Below are 18,384 nucleotides of genomic sequence, written 5' to 3' on the forward strand. Positions count from 1 at the left end.
TGTCTCATAAAAAACTATGCATTAATAATTTTATAGTCTCTAATAATCTTTATTAACTAGAACATTTCTTTCATTTCTAGCTTATGTTAGTATGAATTTATATCCCTTGTCTAATTCTACCTTGCTCTCCTAAGATTTTTTTCTCCTGTCTTTATATTTATGGGAAGATATTTTTAATCATTTCATGTTTTAATTTTTGAGTAAATATACTCTTTCCATCATATAATAATTACCATAGAAATTAAGGCATAAGTACTTAATTCATAAAATCCTAAAATTAATCAATACTTTCCCCTCATTATGAACAATGCAAGATCCTTTTGGCTCACATTGACTCAGTCACCCATTTTGTACCTCACATGTTTATTTTGGTTTTGTGAACCTACAGACACTATCACAATGATTATGCAGCAGTTCTGTTATGGTCTAAATGCTTGTGTCCTCTATATTCATACATGGAAATGCTGATGTCATAGAAAGAGCACACGCAGCTGTTGGGAGGTGAGGAGGTCATTAGGGAACAGGAGAAAGACCGATATAGACCAGGCTCCAGGCTGGCTCGCCACTGCCAGCACAAAAGCCTGAGGAAGACTACGTTCTCACCAGCCTTGCCGAACTGGCTGTTCTTCCTCCTTTTCCCTTTGCTGTTCTTACTTATGGTTCATTGGCTTCCTGTTATTTTGGCTGTGAAGTGCTCTGTTTAATTGGCAAATTATTTATGAGCCTTCTTCAAGGCTAAGATGATAGGGCATTCCTCTAGAGAGCACAAACAGTTCCCTGTACAACTTTAATCTATGTAGTTTAAAGACTTTAAATGGTGGGTGTGAATTTTTAACATAGTTGATGTGATTTGAATGGGCAGTATGTGCTAGAGGTCATTTGTAGTTTCAACTCAGAGATTTTATTTTATCAGCATGAAGGTTTATTTCTCTATGGCTCCTTCAGGGAAGAAGAGATGCAGGTTAATCTGGGGGATTAGGCACAGCAGATTTATTCATAGTTGGACCCCAGCTTTGGAGGTGAGTGTTACATGGTGACAATCCTCTCAGGAAATCTTGTGTCTGTGCTCTGTTCCCCACACCCTGGCTTCACAGTACCCTCAGAAAAGAAACTGCCATGGCATCTGGGTTCCTGCCTTTACATAGATATTTCAGTAGATGGCAGCTTTTATGTTTATAATATAAAGATAGATGCAACAGTTTAAATATTTTCTTAATGAGATTTTTTCCCTATAACCTGGGCTGCCACCCACTTAATCTTCACGTCCTTGTTTGTCCATACCTGGCCGTGCCAGGGCAACCTCGGAGTGGCTCTAGCCATGCACAGGGTCTCGCACTAAAGGACGCTGTGGTATGTGCATCTCATGGTTGCTGCCAAATCAGATCAGAAAGGAGTTCATGTGCTTGATTTGTAAGATAAGTTTTATAAAGCTTTTTAATAATGAAAACAATATGAACTCATTTTTGACACAAATGTAGGAAACAATAAAACAAATGAGAAAAATATTAAACATTCCAAGATAAATACTATTTCTCTGTCACATTTTATATTTTACATACTGTGTGAATGTGTATATGGGTGGTACTTGTTTGTACTATTACACAACAATGACCATGTACCCCACATCTATTTCCTTCTGATTAGGATAAATGTATTATGGACCTTCAGGCTACCATGGCTTATTTAACCTTTCTCCTATTTATATTTTTTTCCTTTTTACTATAATGAAGTGTGTGTGAGTGTGTGTGTGTGTTCCCATTTCTTATTATGTTCCAGAAAAACATTTTAGAAAATTTTAGAAGAGGAAGCTTTTTAAAATTTTATGTTCAATTGACAAATAGCAATTATGGACTATAGCGTGATGTTAGGCACAAGTATCCATTGTATTATAATTAGATAGGGCTCCTTAACATACTTGTCAGTTTGTTTGTAGTGAGAACACTTAAAATCTACTCTTTTACTGATGTTGAAATGCACAGTACACTGTCATTTATTATAGTAGTACAGCGATCTCTACGACGTATTGCCCTGTCTCACTGAAAATGGCCAACCTTGGCTAACATCTTCTCTTCTCTAATCCACCTTTCCCACCATCCTCTCAGCCACTGGTTATTACCTTTCTAGTCTCATACTTCCAGGAGTGTCACCTTTTTAGATTTTGCACATAAGTGACATCATGCAGTGTTTGCTTTTCTGTGCTTGACTGTTATTGGGGGAGTTTTTAAAGTATCTAACTGTTAAAATGTATTTCATATTAAAATATATCTTATAGTTAAGCAGCAATCACTTAAAATATGGGAATAGTAACACCCCATCACACAGATGTGAGGCTGTAATAATTTAATGTATATCTCGATAAATCCCAGAAGCAGACTCTCACTAGACATCAAAAACGGCATCCTCAAGCCATTTCTATTAGTTCAATTCTCACTAACTTGTTCGTGCACATTTAACTGTAATCAAATTTTTCCAAAGTGATGAGGTTGCGGGGTAAACTTCCCCGCTTTCCCTGCCCTGACCCTTGCCCCAAACCCCACCATCTCCTCTGATCGTGCTTATTGTCTCTAATCATTTATGTTATTCATACGATTTCCTAGATCATGAATTTGCGAATTGCTCTTCCTTTCGGAATAAGAGGACTCTAGGGTTAGCTTGAAATTAAACGGTAGGATTTGTTTGAATTCCCAATATGCAATACACTGCCCTGCAAATACGGCGGCAGGTGGCCTGCCACTGACCTGGTGGGTGATTCTAGACAAGTTCACCCATCTAGTCATCTGGGCTGTGGAAAGTAAAAACACTGGTCTGAGGCCACATGGGCTCGTGAGAGTTGGATCCGATCTAGGCAAGAAGCAGCCCGAGTGTGCACCCTGCGAGGTGCAGCAGGAGAGCCAGCTCGAAACTTCTGGGAGCACATTCCTGGGCTGTGTTCCCAGCTGTCTTTCCCTCAGCCTGGTGACTGTGAGCAGAGCCCCAGAGATTTGAGAAGCTTTTTAGTCCATGGTGCAAAGAAGTGAGAGAGAAATGATAATATTTCTTTCTCCATAGGGAACTTCCAGCATCTTTGAGAAAACAGAATTTCTTTTGATCACAGAACAGAAACAGATATTAACCATGGAGTGTCCGCCAGTGAGTGGGTTTTGGCGCATCAGATCTTAAAATGAGATAGTCCCTTGGTCAGAGAGAACCTGTTGGAGGTGACAGGGTGGGCGACCGGAGGTTACAAGGTGACCAGCGTTGGGTCCAGTACCAGATGTGCTGTACTTGCGGGGCTTCATTGTAACTTCCACTGTCCTCCCAGAGATAAAGGGAAGAGATGCATCTGGAGGCTAAAACACAAAGCACAGAGCAGGGCTGCCTGCAGTGCCAAGGGCCGTCAGGGCAAGGTGGGTGACCCCGGGAGTGTGGCCATCAGGAGAACGCCAGATGCTCAGCTGTGGGCCTGGGCCACAGTGTGTGGGAGTGAAGGTGCACCCGTGCGCTTGGAGCTGAGGAGCAGAACAAGGGGGCCTGAGCCCAGGTCATCCTGTGGAGATGGAAGTGGAGGCCTCCTCTGACCCTCATGAGTGACAGCCTCGGGTCTCTGCAGGAGCTGGCACCCCAGTGATCCAAGCTTTCACATCCTCCGAGATGAGTGTCCCCCTGGATGTCAGAGGGCAACTCTGTGGAGATAGTAAGCTTCTCAGAGCTGATGGAGAAATGGCTCTGTCCCTGGAGGACTCTCCAGGCTCATCCTCACGGGGACCTGCGACAGACTTCTGGGAGAGGGACAAGTGCTGCAGCGGCTGGTCCGAGTCTCCTCAGGGAAGAAAATCGCTCCAAATCAGCTTCACTCCAGCGCACTGATGTTTGTCTCCTTCCTTTCTTCACTCTTTCTTTTGAGAAAATAAGCATTTCCCTTCCTTTCTTTTGATTCCCAAACCCAGACGTAACGGTTGCGGTTCACATAACCTGCAGGCTGTGAACCAAAGCAGCAGCCACTCTCGCTTGGTGGGACCGGCTGACTTCTGGCACAGGAATGAAAAGGCGAAGCTGGAGCGGATTCGCCCTGAGTGGCTGTCACTGCCCAAGTCCCTCACATCTTCCGTTCCTTCACAGCTGAACACCACACTCTAATCGAATTTGCCTCTGGTCCTTGCATCCCTAAGCTGTGGCTGCTGATAGCACTGGGATCTGGGGCTGCAGAAGGCTCTGCTCCGCACCCCTCTCACTTCCTGCGAAGGGGAGACTGTGCTCTCCTTACTTCTCTGCGTTGCCTGGATGGGGCCCAGGGCAGGCACGGGCCACCATGACTACGCCACGATGGGCCTTCAGGGTCTCTCAGAGGGGGTCTCCACGTGCAGAGCGGGGGGCTCCGTTCATTTCTGGAACCAGCCTTTGGGGCACCACAGTCAAGCCTCTGATCCAGTCCCCAATGGTTTGTGCTGGAGATGGGCTCTCGGAACTTCACAGAAGTAGCAGGACGAAGCATAAGCACACCTTCTCCTCCAGATGCTTGGGGCTCTGTGTACAGAGTAAACCTCAGGATGTGTGTATATATGCTCTTATCCCAGGATGCTGATGGCTCAGGGGACTTATGCGGTGATGGCTCCCCCGTGGCAGCTTCTGACAGGCTGTCAGACGTGATGAGGGCAGAGACACTGAGGACTTAGTATACGAATCACAACCTGCCGGCTGCAATGTCAGCTTGTGCAGAGTGGATCCAAATGGGGTTCACTGAGGCCTGCAACAGTTGAGCCCTCTTTTATACTGTGATCACAGGCAGCATGGTCTTGACAAAGAGCATAAAATGCGCAAACTGTTTGCACTGTGATTCTTAATCTACCTAAAGTAGTCTAACAGCATTTCTAGGAAGCTGTGTGGGCTTTAACCGTTATCTCAAAATGTATAGTCAGTTCAGAGATTGACAAGTTGCAGGACTCTGCAGGTGCCGAACACTGGGGAAGTCTTCCAGAGGTGTCTGGGTCATCTCCTTGGTGGAGCTATGGGGAAGGGGTCCTCACAGATGGGCAGGGGAAAGCATAGAGGGATGTGTTGAGTTTGAGGAATACATAGGAAGTCCATATCATGCCCATGACTGAGCCAGAAGGTAGACGTGAGGAACAGATTGGTTCTTGAGGCTGTGCTGAGTCTCATGGAAATTGAGACGGTATCACAGGAGACAAATACATAGAGCAATTAAAGCTGATGTCAGGGGTGTGGTACAAGACAAGCCGCATTAGAGGAACAACTAAGATTTATCAGGGCTCTTTTTCCCTCATCATGAGTGCACCTCACGCCCCCACCTCATCTTGTACCTAAGATGACTCACGTTGAGACACAGCATGTGTGCCTGGTGCCTGTTTCATGTTGACCTAACCCATGTGGTACCAGGCAGACTGGAGAAAAAGAGCAAATGCAAATGGATTTGAGCTGAAATTTCTTCTTTTGCTTTCTGTGTCTGCCACACATGCTGCCCTCGGTCCATTAGAGGTGATGGAAGCCACACAGCTGAGGATAAAAGACAGCCCTGGAAGGCTTCTACTGCTTCTGCTACCTGAGTCACACACAAGTATGCTCGGTCTTCCCCTTCTGGTTAGAACTATCCAGAGTCCATAAGTCAACCAATCCGGGTGCCTAAGATAAGTAGAAAGGAACAGACTTGAAGAAAAAGTTTAGTCTAAGTTTTAAAAATATTGTTATAAATCTTTATTTTTTCTGAACTTTGCTTTACAGCAAATATAGTGGAGCCTTGAGTTACAACTCGCTTGACATATGAACAACTTGGGTTACAACTGGAATTTTAGTTTTAACTTATGAATGAAGTCTTGACTTACAACCCGAATGCTGGCCACTTGTGCTTCCAGATGGACTCAGATATAGACTTAACCCTTACAGAGTCCTGGATGGAATGTTACAGTATTCTTTCCTGGGTGGAGTTCACTGAGGAATCCTGGGCAGTGTCTCTCTGAGGACACGGATCTGCCTGTGCACAGGAGGAGACTATGAAGGCTGTGTAGAGGAGCCTGAGCCGTCACTGACCAACTTGAGTCACAACCAGCCCTCTGGAGCCAAGTGAGTTCGTGAGTCAAGGGTCCACTGTGTAAGATACATTTATATAAAATAGCAATATAGAGAGCAAATATAAGATACATATATAATTTTACATATATAAAATTTTAGTTATTTCCCAAATATTTTACTAAATATAAAATTTTTTAAAGTAACATTTCTTTTTTTTTTCTTTGTCTTAGTTGACATCTAAGAGAATAACAAAAATATTTCAGCCCTTTAGAAACCATTCTAACTGAAACAGTGCCAGTGAGAGCGGAGGCCCTGGCATCGCGCCTACTCCTGAGGCAGCCCCTGCAGCCGACATTTACCAACCACATCTGCGTGCCAAGTGCAGTGTCAAAGATAAGCCGGGGTGAGCTGGGCACGGTTCCTGCCCTCAAGCCAACTTGAGTGTAAGTGGCTGCAGCCGAGGGAGGACTCTCTGGGCGTCTCTTTCACAGGACAAGAAGTTCCCCCAGGAAACACTATCCATCATCTTTCCTCCCGCTCCTCCGTGACTCATACTGAAAACTTCTAGGCTGACTTGGGCCTGAAAAAAAAAAAAAAAAGTAAGAAAGAAAAACGAGAAGTAAATACATTTGACAATAAATTTGAGATCATAAACCTTAGGATTCGTTTTATAATTCCATGCACTTCGAAGTCAGGCAATATTTTTCATTCGATGTGGATTTAAAGGTAGCTCAGAAAAACACAGGATTAACTCTAAGTGGTGAGGTGGTAAGCAAGAGCCAAACTTCCAAATAAACACATCAGAGACTTGGTCTAAAAAAAAGACAGGACACAAATAACCTTCTCTTCATGCGCCTGTGGTTTCATTTAACTGTTCCAGGTCACGAACTAATTTGCCAAAAAGAGGTTAACTTCAGAGCAGCAAGACAGCACTGCAGGAACTGCCGGAGGCGGCCCAGGAGACCCTTCCCAGCACTGCTCCTGGAGGATCACTTTGAAAGTGAGGGATCGGGCAACGCTTAGGACCTTGGGGAATATGGGCCTTAGCGAACAAGAGCTTGGCTGGTGCCCAATGCAGTCTCCACTCCTAAGAACTGGCCCAGATGAAGGTGTTCGGAGAAGCGGGGTGACCTGGGCAGCCCACCTCCCTTCGAGGCTAGCTGGCCTCCCTGTAGAGCAGGCTTTAGAGGCCTGGCTCTTTCGGGTCCCTCCCAGGGCACAGAGGCCGCTTTTCCCAAGGACTCAGCACAGGCAGGTTGGCCTCTGCCCCAAGCTTCCACCTGAAGGAGAACAGAAAAGTAGCCGGAGTCCTGGGGGCTCAGCTGGAGGCTGATTTCCCTTCACACCAACCCGTCAGAACTCTGGGGCGGGCGGAGGAGCGCAGGCAGCCTTATATCATTTACAGGAAAGGACCAAGCTCTCTTCTGGGTGCGCGTGCCCCCCACCCGGTCTTCATTCCAGCCTGGTCGGAGCCTCGGGTGTAACACGTGTAGGTGCTGCTCGCCGGAGCTTTGTTACCCGGGCCTGGCCCGGGGACTCCGACGCACAGCTGCGTGGACCCGGGACACAGACGGGCCTGGCAGGGCCCCGGAACCCACAGAGCACGCGATAAGGGGCTCACCCGGAACCCGCTAAAACCTGATGCGCAAGGGAGCGACACACGGGACGGGACCATGGGAGGGTGGTGCGTTTGTTTGTTCGTTGCGGTACTGTGGGGGCGGGGGTTGAACTCAGGGCCTTGCACTTGCCAGGCAGCGCAGTGCCGCTGAGCTACATCCCCGGCCCCGGAAGGAAGGTGGTGACCCCCGGACCCTGGGGCCTCCGTGGGACTCGCGAGGCGAGCGCGGCTGGGCCTGTGGCCGCCCCGGCTGTCCCCTCTCCAGGAAGCACTTCAGGTCGGGGGCTCCAAGCCGCTTCCATAGTATAAGTGCATCCGTCCAAATGTCAACAGCGAGTCAGCCTGGATGGTCGTCAGTTCGCGGCTGTGCTGGGAAGCGCGACCCTGGGACGCCTCCGGGGGAGCCACAGCCAGCGGCTGGGGCAAGCGCGGCCGCTCCTCCTTGTGACTCGGTTTCGGAGAGGAGGGAGGGAGGGCGCGACGTGGCCTGTAAGGGGTGCTGTGTGTCCCCTAGAAACCCTATCCCGTCCGGTGCAGTCTGCGGAGGGGGCCGTAGCCCAGCCTGAGGCGTCCTTCGTGAAGCGGACCCGGGAGGAACCTTCGGGCTGGCGGGCCGCGCCTCCCCACCAGAGGGCGCTAGTGCCCGCCTGTCGGAGGTCCAGGCTCTGCCCCTCTGTCCACCGCTGCCCCTCTGCCTCGCAGCCAGCCTGCCCTCACCAAAGCAAGGCGGGGGCTGTAGGACAGCTGGACACCCAGAAGCCCCTCTCCCGGGGACCCCACTAGCCCTAGTCAAGGGATCGTTTCCCCCAGAATCTCTTCCTCTGGGGACCCCTCCCCCAGGAATTCCCTCAGGAAACCCTTCCCTAGGGCAAACCCCCCACCCCTCCCTCCAGGGACCCCTTCCTTGGGGAACCCCCTAGCAAGGGACCTCCCTAAACTCCTAGTCAAGAGACCTTTCCCCCCAGAAATTCCCAGCTAAGACCCCCACCCCAGGATCCTGGGCCAGGTCTATGCACCATGCAAGATCTGCTCTGATCACACTTGGAAGCTGGGAACCAGCGAGTGCTGACTTGCTGTAATTCTCTTAGGAAAGGGGCCCCTTCTTTGGCAACTTCACACCTGAGAACACGTGGGGCACCCCACCCACCCCCGTCCAGACACCAGTCTGCTTCACGTTTCAAAGGCTGGGAACGGCAAAGCTTGTATTTTGATTAAGATTTTGTATTAGCTTTCTTTCTGCCCCTTCTGATGTAGTTTCGGGATATTTAATTTTAGCCAATCATCTGAGGGGAAGGGGAGGCATTTCATGTGAAACAACGTGGAGGGAAAGCGGCCAAGTTAGAAGACACAGCCTCTCAGGCTGCAGGGCTGTGACAGCTGAAATATCCTTTGTTCCCCAGGTAGGGTCTGAAACCAAAGGCCTCCAAGGGTGCAGTCCTGCTCTGGGCATCCCCTCCAGACACCTCCTCTGTACTCCTGGCCCGGGTGGGTTCAGGGCTTCAGCCTCAAGGCGAAGCTCAGACCGGTTGCCCCGTTTGCCTGTGGCCATAGAGGTTTGCTAAGCGAAGCTGCACGAACTTTGGAAAAGCTCGTTCAGAGAAACCACAGTGGATATCGGACACAGCCTGCTAGGTTCCGGGGGAAGCAGCGCTTAGTTCTGCAAACAAACGGCACTAGACGAATTAGGGGACAACTGTCAGGGCCCCAGGCCCACCTGCTGTTCCGCCATCTGAGTCTTGAATTCAATGTCTGTGGGGCCGGGGCGAGAGGGTGGAAAAGCCAATTACTAAGTACGGGGCATACTTGGCCCTGGTGCATGTGGAGAGAAATTCATTGTTGGCTGATTAAGAGAGGGTCTGCTACGAGACAGAACAGGAGCCATCCAAACCGGAAGGTGCACACCAGCCTTTGCAAAGCTACTCTGGGTATCCTCGGGCCTCAGCGCTTCGAATGTTTATCACTATATCCACCTCACAGACGTTAGGACGACCTGGAGGACGGGTGTGGGGTGTGGGAAGTCCCCGGGGTGCCGGTCAGCTCCAGGTCCTCTCCTCTCGGCCATTCCGCTTCACCTTGGGAAGATGCACTCAGCCTCACGGCACAGCCCATGTGGTTGAGGCCGCACAGAATGGCCAAGCAGCCCCTCTGCTGGCCCTCTCAGCAGCAGCGGCTGAACTGCATCTTCGTTTCAGTAAAGGCCCTGCTCAGGAGAGCCTCGAAGTGGGAAGGGCCAGAAGGAAAGCAGCCTGATCTCGGACCTGCTGCTGCCTGGCCCTGCCTCGGGCCTCCCACGGGATTACGCTGCCCCGCTGTCCTTCTGCCCGGGGGTCTCCCTTGAGAAATGCCATCCAAGAGGCTTGTGAACTGACAGACCCGGGGTCCACCCTGCCCAGAGTGGCGGCAGAGACTGGAGAGATCCCTTCCGCGGCTTGGACTGGTTCTCTCTGTGGCTGAATAAATCCCTCCATTGAGAGATCAACCTTATTTTTCCGTCGTGCTGCTTCTGACCAAGTGATGATTCCAGAGCTCCCATCTGTGTCGCCTCCACCTGGCACCTTCCCTCGCAGCTCCATCCTCCGAGTAAACACCTCGGGCTGGCACTCCCTCCTCCGCTGCCCTGCCCTCTGCCTCTGCCATCCCCACTGGCAGGCCCGCCCCCACTCCACTGCTGGCTGTATTTCTGCTGTTCCAGAACTCCCCAAAAGGATAAAGGTAAAGGTTCAGGGTGATCTCATCCTGGAGCTCCGGAAAAACAAGCCAAGCAGGTAAAGGGGGGGCGTCTGAGGCCACTCTTCCTGTCAAAGCCCAGCCCTGCGCACTGCTGTGGTAGAGGCAGATGCTCGGAGTTATGTTTCCAATAAGAGCATGGATTTGCACTGCCTGATGATCAAAGACAAAGTCCTGGGCCTGGAATTCAAGGCTATCCAAATCTGGCAGTGTCTTGCTTGCCTTTTCCTCCTCCGCTTCCTTATGTTGCCGCCAGGGTTGGTCAGCCCTTCTGTGTACACGTCCTGCGCTCTTATACACCCAGCCCTTATGCACAGAATCTCTTCTGTTGGAACGTTCTGTCTTGACTGCTAAGGACGTGATGTATGGAAGAGATACGTATCTGTCCTTTGGCGTCTCCAGGGAAGGAGGGGCAGGAAGGAGGGGTGGGGGGTGGAGGGTCCTTTCCAGTCCTCTGCATCCTTCTCTCCTTCCTGAGGGGAAGCTGGGGCCCGACTGCGCTGAGCAGCTTAGGCACTCCGCCTTGGGGGTTAGATTAGGTTTCTTGGGGGACGTTAACAGAGAGAGCAGCAGCATGGGCTCAGCCACGTCCTTTTCTGCAGCTCTGCCCCCGCTGGCTGGCACGTGTGGGGCTCCTGGCCTGGCTCCCTTCCACTCCCCGCTCCCTGCCATGGTCGGAGCCCAGGGACAGCCAAGTGCTCTGCTCTGTGCATGGCCCTGCCCTCCTGAGCGTCGTGGGAAGGTTAGGCCAGAGCCTGGCCAGGTCTGAAACCCGAAACAAGATGGTGCCATCATCAGAGCCCTCGGACCTCGACCCCAGGTCTCCTGAGTCTTCTCCACTGGCTCTGCCCTTCACATGCGTCCTGTAGGACTTCAGGTGCTCTTCATCTGTCCTTCCCTAGTGCAAACTCACATTTAAATGTTTTCAAGGACCCTTGCATTAGGGTGCAGTGGGAAGTCACACATCAAGTCGTAATTTCCTGACAGTCCAGTTCTGGGCATTGTCATGGTGTAGAGAGCAAAGTTGGATGTGAAGCCTGGATCTGGGTCTCGGGCTGGGGTGCACTAGAGTCCAATAATGCTACAAGCTGTTACCGAGAAGGAATCTCAAGGTAGTTATTTACCTATATTATCTCTTTTTTTGTAATGAAAACTGAGAAGCTCAAAAACAAAACAATAGCACAGCAACAATAAAGAAAGCACAGCCAGCTCAAGGTCACAGAGCAAACTGCAGGTTGCTCTCCTGCTTCTTCTGCCTCGTCCCTTGTACTCTTTCTGTGCCCGTGGCATTTGTCCTTCAGCGACAAACAGGACCAAGGGCGCATATCTGTAGTCACACAGGCAGCAGGAGGTGAGTGCCACTCAGCTCCCCAGGCTTAGAGGAAGTAAAGTTAGAAAGGGCATTTGGGTCTTTATTCAGTAGATGGAGGCCACTTTGAAATCATCTTCTGTCCCCAGACCTACCGAATCAGAGCTCCTAAAGATGAGCTGGAGCAAGTGTTCTTATCTTTAACTCTCTGTAAGACTGGAAGGAAAAAGACTGAAGATTTCTGAGAAAGGAGGAAAGAGCACGCGGGTCCCACTGGAGTTGGGATGGTGGATGTAGGAGCCCTGAGTTCCAGTTCTGCCTTTGGAACCTGCAGTGATATGGGTTGGAGGAAAATGCCAACTGTACCTCAATTTTCTAACTTTTAAGATCGAGCAATAAGACTACTTACTTTCCTTGAAAGCTCATCATAATGGAAAAGCAAAATGCTTTGTTTGAAAGCCCCAGGACAGATGCAGCCTACAGGAAACAGGTGTAGCTGTGAGCTGACTCTGGGAGAGTGCAGCAAGTTGCTAGGTGTTTGGAGCCAGCTGGGCACGTGAGGAGGCGGGGGGCACTAAGATAGGGGCACACCTCTGTGGACGTCCACAGTCTGACAGATTCAGATGCGCTGTGGGTGAGAGGCCAGGCCACATCCATGCCCGAAAGTGCCAGCGTAGGTGCCCCAGTGTGGCAGAGAGCGGTGAAACAGAGTTCCACTTTGAGAAAGTTGGCTTTGTAAATGTAAACTTAGAATCGGCTTTGCTGGGGAAAACGTCGAATAGTCTTTCGGGATGTTGCCGAGGGTCCCAGCGTGTAAGGTAGAAGCGTTCAGGCAAGATGTCCTGGCGTCTCTGACTCCCAGGATCCTCAGCAGCTCAGTGCTGGCAGAGAACCAAAGTCTGCAGAAGAAACGAAGGAAGGGAGGGAGGGAGGAAGACGGAGGCCCGGCTGAGACCCTGCTCCTGCCGTTCCCGTCTGGGCCTCACTGGCCCCTGGAACAAGTGAGGGCTGTCCTGGGCTCCCCTCCCCTCTGGCAGCCTTTGGACCCATCATGGGGTGCACTGTCCCCACTGCTTCCTAAGGGAGCATAGCTACCCTCACTTTTCAGCTTAGGTTGAGACAGACGGAGGGTCCTAGAGAGAGAGCGACGTTTTCTTCCTTTTCTCTAGACTCCATCACATGCAAACCATGAAGCACAAAGCACAGGGAAAGCCTCTGGGCATTTTCAAACCTGAGGTCGCAGGCTTGGGCGCTGCAGGAAGGAAAGGCTACGGTGGGTTTGGTGAGCTGTAAAATCTCTGTTCATTTGCGGGGAGATTCACTTCCTTTCTATTGTAGATGCCTGTAAAGAGAGACAGGGTTTCAGAAATAATCTTGTGCAACCTTCATTTTGTACAAAGGAAACTGAACTGCAGGGCTGAGGCTCCGGCACAGGCCCGGGGCAGTACCTCCTCCAGGTCGGGGCCTCTCAGCGGAGGCTGCGGAGAGCATATTGAAATTATCAGGACTTGGAGCGCAGCCCTCCTGCGCACGGAGCTTTCGCCGCCTTATCGAGTTGAGTTCCTAGCCTGGAACTGCTCGGGGCTGGCCAGCGGTTTATTGGCCTCATCAGAAGCCCTGCGCTCCCAGGCCGGTTCACCAGGCCCCAGAGGCCCTGAGAGGCTGGGAGTGAGACCCCCGCAGACTTCCATTGAGACCACCGGGTCTGCAGCCCTCTGCTCCTGCTCTCTGAAGGCCCAGGTGGAGGACGGATGGCTCTTCACCCAAGGGCCCCAGGCCAGAGGTGCGACAGAATCCCCAATCTGAGTAATAGAAGAAAGTTTCACTTTGTGAGGCATAAATCTGAGAAATCGTTACAGAATAAAACTTTTGCAACACTTGCAGTTGTCTGATTTTTATTTTTAGGGGTTATCTCTAATGTCTTCTATGTTTTCCTAAATCAACTCTAAACCAACTACTTGAGTTACCCTGGCAGATATTTGGTCGTTCTCACTGTATTTTATCACATCTAACTCCGCTTCCTGGGACTTTTATCCTCAGGGATGTTTTCAGCACTATTCCCACCACTGAATGTGCTCTTGGATGACATCGACGTAAGATATAGGAAAAAAGTTCAAATTCTGAGAGCACCAAGCAGTGGAAGAAATTGCAGCAGGACTGCCCACCTCTCCCTCCTGCAGGTGGAGATAGGAGGACGGTGGAGGTGTGAGTAGGGACCCAGAGCTGCCCAGAGCCTCGGGGAAAACAGTTCACAGCTCTTGGTGCACCACGCTCGCTATGGGATTCTCAGTGACTTTTATATACAAATATTTTTGAAGACGAGTTATTTCCATTTTGAGCACTTTATGTTCTATTTTAAATTTGTATACCCTCCACCATGCTGTAGAGCATGCTAATTTCTGTAGAATCTCAGAGGAGACCATGGAAGCAAAGGTTAGAATCAGGATGTAAGCTAACGGCTTTTACAGCAGGACAGTTGCACATAGGATTCACCAGTACCTTCTGCATTCTCTGGCCCTACCACTGTCTGGGGAAACCGGTAATCACTGCCCGCTGTGCTGGACGTGCTGTTGGTCCGATTCCCTTCTCGTAACTAGGAGCCCAGGGTGTATCTGCATCATTCTCCTGAGCCCCTGTTCTCTGAAAGTGGGCCCTGGAGCTCTGGTGGCCCGACTTGTGCCTGAGACGCCTCTCAGCCACTGTTCTTGCCTGGCCGGCATGGTTCCTGTCCTGCCCCAAGAACTGACCAATGCACGAGATCAATGTGCGCTCAGAACTTTTACACACGATTTAGCCTCTTTGGTCCCAGCTTCCTTAGCAGCTTTTGGCTGCCTTCAAGGAGATTTAAAAAAATATATATTTACCTGCTTTTCTGATTCTTGTCAGCTAGAACAATGGTTTGGTAGCAGCTACTGCCACCCAACCAGAAGGAAGAGTCACATCTGTTTTGGGGATTTGTATATAAAGATTGGGTCGGTCTTTTGAACAGCTGACTGTGTCTGAGTGTGTGTGTGTGTGTGTGTGTGTGTGTGTGGTGTGTGAGATGTTTATTCATAGAGGTGCATTTGGGTATTGTCCAGGTTTTTCACTGTTAAAATAATGCTGCAATGAATGTTCCTACACGTGCTTGTGGCACACGTCTCTGAGAATCCCTGGAACACATCGGAAGTAGAACTGCCGATGCACAGGGACTCTCGTTTTGCTGTTCTCCACATTGCCTTTGGATGCCAGTGCCCTGCTTCAGTCTCACAGGCAGGGAGGGCACCTATGATGCTCACCCTGCCGGGCCTGAGTGCCGGTCAGATGCGGCGTGGCTGCTCATTCTGGTTACAAGCGGGGTTCCCCAGCTCTGCATGCAAGACTGCTCTTGTGCAAAGGCTTATTCCCATATCATGTTTATCTTTTAATTAATTTCCTCTTTTTCTTAGGAATTTGCTTGCATAAAACTCAAATTCCAGTCAATGCTTAGCCTGCTCCGTAGAGAGTCAACCCACAGGTATCTTTGAGTGTCTTTACATGTAGCATCAGGGACAAGGGTGAATAGGACAGACCGGTCTCTATTTTAATGAAGCACATGGTCTAATTTGGAAAAGCTGATTATCAACAAGTCAAAATTACTAAAATAACATTATATCAAACAAAATCCTATAAAGATCAAACAGGAAAGGCGTAGAGAATGGTGGGTGTGAGAGGTGCTGATTTGGATTGGAGAGCCGTGAAAAGCCTAGAGCAGAAGCCCTGCAGGAAAGGGGAAGATTTCCCCGGAGACAAAGGAGAAAGCCTCCCCAGACGATGAGGCTCAGCCTGAGGAGCCGCGGGATCAGCGGCATTTCATTTTCTGTGCTCGTTGGCCCTCATGCTCAGGCCAGACTGTCTCAAGAGTGCAGTAACTTGCACCCATCAGAGGCTCACTGCTTGCTGATCTGCATGTAGGAGGACGCAGGCAAGGCAGATAGATTCTCTGAGTGACAACCTAGTCTCAAGGACTCAGCAGTGGTAAGGGCCAAAGGAGAAAGCTGTGTTCCAGGAAGCACAGCACATGCTGTCTGGAGAACAGCCTGTCTCAGATATCTTCTCATTGATGAGACAAAATACCCAGCACCCAAAGTTAAGGAGGAAAGGGTCACTGTAGTTCACAGTGTGTAGAGGTTTCAGTCCATAGTTGGGTGGTCCAAGGCAGGGTGGCATGGCAGAGGGGCATCGCAGAGGAGAAACAGTGCTTGGCATGTAGAAGGCAGAAAAAGCAGCAAGAACAAGCAATGACAGCAGCCCTCTTTCTGTCCCTTATGTCCTATCCAGGATACAAGCACTTAGGGTGGGCAGCACTCACACCCAGGGTGGGCCTTCCTATTATCCATACCCAGAACTATGCCAAACCAGTCAGTGAACTAACTTAGTAATCACATACTCTAGATACAGCCACTTCTGAGAGGCCCCCTATGGCCACATGAGGCTTGGGGGACATCGAGACACAAGCCATAACAGTGATCCATGAGAGGAATGTTTACCCTGCTTTCACGCTGTCCAGGCCCACACCCTCCTTCTCTTCATCAACTCTGAGACCCCAGAGCAAGCTCTCCCAAGTCCCTGAGCTTCTTTTCTCACTGTACGCAATGGGACTGACTCCAGTGCGTGTGGTCTTTGATGAACCACAGAACCTAAGCCCATTTCCTCCTCTGGGAAGTGAGGTCGTCAGCACCGACCTCATGGGACTTTTGTGGAGACTGAGACGATGTCTTTACATGTGTAGCCGAATGTCCCCTCTAATGGCCACTAAAGCCATTAGCTGCTTTCGTTATTATCATGGCTGCCTTTTCTAGCACCTTGTGCAGCAGTAGCCAGGCATCATGCACATGAGTGAATGGTCGGCCTCAACTCCCACTGCTGTTCTCATATCACGGATGTCCACCGCCTTCCTGCCCATTTGCTACTGGGCCTCCCACCCACCAGCTGGGGCTGCACGGAGGTGAGTGCTTCCTATCAGGAAGCACAGCACATGCTGTCTGGAGAACAGCCTGTCTCAGATATCTTCTCATTGATGAGACAAAATACCCAGCACCCAAAGTTAAGGAGGAAAGGGTCACTGTAGTTCACAGTGTGTAGAGGTTTCAGTCCATAGTTGGGTGGTCCAAGGCAGGGTGGCATGGCAGAGGGGCATCGCAGAGGAGAAACAGTGCTTGGCATGTAGAAGGCAGAAAAAGCAGCAAGAACAAGCAATGACAGCAGCCCTCTTTCTGTCCCTTATGTCCTATCCAGGATACAAGCACTTAGGGTGGGCAGCACTCACACCCAGGGTGGGCCTTCCTACTATCCATACCCAGAACTATGCCAAACCAGTCCGTGAACTAATTTAGTCATCACATACTCTAGATACAGCCACTTCTGAGAGGCCCCCTATGGCCACATGAGGCTTGGGGGACATCGAGACACAAGCCATAACCGTGATCCACGAGAGGAATGTTTACCCTGCTTTCACGCTGTCCAGGCCCACATCCTCCTTCTCTTCATCCACTCTGAGACCCCAGAGCAAGCTCTCCCAAGTCCCTGAGCTTCTTTTCTCACTGTACGCAATGGGACTGACTCCAGTGCGTGTGGTCTTTGATGAACCACAGAACCTAAGCCCATTTCCTCCTCTGGGAAGTGAGGTCGTCAGCACCGACCTCATGGGACTTTTGTGGAGACTGAGACGATGTCTTTACATGTGTAGCCGAATGTCCCCTCTAATGGCCACTAAAGCCATTAGCTGCTTTCGTTATTATCATGGCTGCCTTTTCTAGCACCTTGTGCAGCAGTAGCCAGGCATCATGCACATGAGTGAATGGTCGGCCTCAACTCCCACTGCTGTTCTCATATCACGGATGTCCACCGCCTTCCTGCCCATTTGCTACTGGGCCTCCCACCCACCAGCTGGGGCTGCACGGAGGTGAGTGCTTCCTAAGCTGTTGGAACTGGGGGCAGGTTAAGGTGACACAAGTCCCGGGTTACAAGGAACCCACCCAACTGGTACAAGGGAGAGGGATCCCACTGTATGGTCTGCCACGGGGAATCATTTCTACCTCGTGGATTTCAGTCTCTGAAGGGCTAGTTGGCTGCTGCTCCAGCTGTTCTCAGTCTGTGAAACATATATTTTGCACGTCAGTTTATCCAGATGAGAACTTTTTGAGAGTTCAAAGCCTCCCTGAGATTATTGCTTTCTAACGACAAGAATTGCATGACTTGTCTAGTAATTTGTAACGTGCAAGGTACTTTTACATGTGTGATATCATACAGTCTCAAAATACTTCTGGAAGATATTCAGGAATCATTAACTGCCCTTTATAGATTACTCAGAGATGGGAATAACTTTCTCAGGTCAAAAAGCTGAGAAGGGAGAGGGTTGTTTGAATTCAGGTCCTTTGGATCTAAATGAATAGTGACACACTAATATTTTGGGGTTTTGCTCTGTGCAAGGTCCCACACTGGCTGTTTTTACACGTTATGTCGTGTATACTCATCTCATATGCTACTAATTTAGTGTAAGAGAGATTAAGTAGCTCTGTCCAGTGAACATAGCAAGAGGAAGCAGAGCTGAGATTGGAGCCAGGGATACTGGCTTCATATGGCCTTTGCTTCACCTATGGGCCACACAGCTGTGGAGCCAATGCCACTGAGCTCTCCTGTTCAGTGCTGGTGATGAGGCATCAGAGGACAGGAGGACTGCTGTCCCTGTGGCCTGAGACTTGGTCAT

At 50.0% G+C, this 18,384-nt stretch overlaps 1 long non-coding RNA gene across 2 annotated transcripts; it reads left to right on the top strand.

Annotated features, from left to right (window-relative positions):
• Window positions 1–904: 904 nt before the first annotated feature.
• LOC104850469 lies at window positions 905–6,855 on the top strand. 2 transcript variants are annotated; one of them, XR_002024808.1, is made up of 4 exons: window positions 905–1,019; window positions 5,471–5,551; window positions 5,878–6,054; window positions 6,267–6,855. It is a non-coding gene; the product is annotated as an uncharacterized LOC104850469 (long non-coding RNA). The 2 variants fall into 2 exon arrangements; XR_776977.1 differs by lacking the exon at window positions 5,471–5,551.
• Window positions 6,856–18,384: the final 11,529 nt, after the last annotated feature.

The sequence above is a fragment of the Fukomys damarensis genome, unplaced genomic scaffold (genome assembly GCF_012274545.1).
Source record: "Fukomys damarensis isolate Sample0158 unplaced genomic scaffold, DMR_v1.0_HiC HiC_scaffold_2, whole genome shotgun sequence".
NCBI classification, from domain to species: Eukaryota; Metazoa; Chordata; class Mammalia; order Rodentia; family Bathyergidae; genus Fukomys; species Fukomys damarensis.